At 50.0% G+C, this 2,196-nt stretch overlaps 1 pseudogene; it reads right to left on the bottom strand.

Annotated features, from left to right (window-relative positions):
• Positions 1-542: 542 nt before the first annotated feature.
• LOC110324644 lies at positions 543-2,196 on the bottom strand (annotated as a pseudogene).

The raw sequence follows: 2,196 nt of genomic DNA, 5'->3' as shown, positions 1-2,196 counted from the left end.
GACAAGGCCAACAGCACAAGGAAGCCTTCTCTATGCAACATGAGTTTTCATACTTGTAGTTTTAAAATACTATTCAGAAATTTGGAGTCCAAGCAGAAACTGTACGGATTCTGCCCCACACAGGCCCAAGACGTCCCACTGTGCCCCAAATGGATCCTACTTATGTCAAGTCATCTGAACCCAGGGCAATGCCAGGGATTCAAGAAGAAAGGCCATGGCAGATGCGGGATGTAACAAAGAGTGGGGCGAGAGGAGAGGCAGATAAACACGAGAGCAGAAGAAAGAGACCAGCTTGTGGAAGAGGACCCACCTGCCTGTGGACAGGGACAAGTCTCATGCAGGGCCCCTCCTACCGCCCAACATGCCTGAGCTCCGGAGAGGCCCGAAGTGCGTTACTGTATGCACACTCCCGAGTAACCTACAATGCGCCCTCCAGCTCCTGTGGCTGGCACTGCCTCTCTCTCTGAGCACTGGCTTGTCTCCCCCTGGTGGCTCAAGGGGAATCTGTTTGCACTTGAGCTCCTTTGCAGTTTCCTCTGCCTCTACTCCATGTATTTCAGGAGGGCTGTCGGGGCATTCACAACTGCTTCGCAGGCATCTTCACTGTCAGGTGTTACTCACTGGACCGGGTGAAGCTACACAGCCAGCTTCCGGTAGGCCTTAGTAACATCCTCCCTCGAGGCCCCAGATCTGACTCCCAGCTGTCCTTAACTATTTCAGGTTCTGCGAATGGTGTCTGCTTGTTCTTTGGTGAAACTAGCACTGCTATTTGCGGCAGGACGCTTCCTGCCATTTTCACAAGTCAGCTATGGACATGTAAAAGGTCTGGAACATCTCGTTGATTCCCTCACCAGTTTGTGCTAATGTTTCAAAGTACAGGAAACCTTTGCTTTCAGCCCAGAGACGCCCCTCACTTTCATCAATGCAGCGGTGTTTGGAGCAGTCGATCCTGTTGGCACATACAACAGAGACAATGCTGTCCACGTTCTGTGCGGCCCAAGCTCCTGCTTCTTTTCTGTCAGCCATGAATCAAGGGCATCAAGTGCGTCTTTCTGCCCAATGTCATAGACCAGTATCACACCTTGTGTGTCCTTGTAAAATTCATTTCGGACCTCAAAGAAGAAGGGATGTCCAGCCATGTCAAAGATGTTAACTTTGATTTCTCTATCTCTGACTTGGACCTTTGTTGACTCCATAGTCAATCCCAATGATTGCCAGGTACTTAGACACAAATCTCTTCTCACGGTAGTGCTTTATAATGCAGCTTTCTCCCACTTCTGCGTTGCCCGTGGAGATGACTTTGATGCGAAGGGACTTGGCAGGCTCCTTCTGCTTGTCATATTGGACTCCATCGCCCTTGCTCTGTGGGGGCCACAGGTTGTGGTGTCCTTATGCACCCAGCCAAACCGTCCCTCAGGCCTCCTCGCCCAATGACAGAGGCGCTGTGCTGGTCATCACCCTGGCTCTCAGCACAGTTCCCCAACACTGCCTGGCTTCAGACAGACAGAGGGCAGAAGCGGCCAAGCCAGGGAGGGCCTGTTGATGTTATCTATAGATGGATGGCGTGCTATCAGGGTTTCCTATGAATGACTGACAGGTTGTGGGCCTTTCCTGTGGATGATCAACAGACTGTGACTGTGTTCTATGGATGACTGACAGGCTGGTGTGCATTTACTATAGATGACTGTCAAGATTTGGCCTTTTCCTGTGGATGACTAACAGACTGTGAGAATTTACTTTTGATGACAGACACGTTTTGGCTTTGTCCTGCTCATGTCTGACAGGCTGTGGCCTTGTCTTGAGGATGACTGCAGGGCTGTGGGCATTGTCTGTGGATGACTGACAGGCTGTGTTCCTTTACTAATGATGATAGTCTGACTGTTCCTTTACTATGTATGATTGACAGGCTGTGGGTGTATTGTGTGGATAATTGAAAGGCTGTTTACTTTTACTATGAATGATAGAAAGGTTGTGGGCATGTCCTTTGGACGAATGACAGGCTGTGGGCCTTTCCTACAGACGACTGGGAGGTTTTCGGAGTTTACTTTCTGTGTCAGAGAGGCATTGGCCTTGTCTGGTGCATGACTGACAGGCTGTGGTCTTGTCCTTTGGTTGACTGACAGGCATTGGGCATTGTCTGTAGATGACTGACAGGCTGTGTTCCTTTACTATGGATGATTGACAGGCTGTCGTCAT

The sequence above is a fragment of the Mus pahari genome, chromosome 7 (genome assembly GCF_900095145.1).
Source record: "Mus pahari chromosome 7, PAHARI_EIJ_v1.1, whole genome shotgun sequence".
NCBI classification, from domain to species: domain Eukaryota; kingdom Metazoa; phylum Chordata; class Mammalia; order Rodentia; family Muridae; genus Mus; species Mus pahari.
This window is presented reverse-complemented; position numbering and strand designations above follow the sequence as displayed.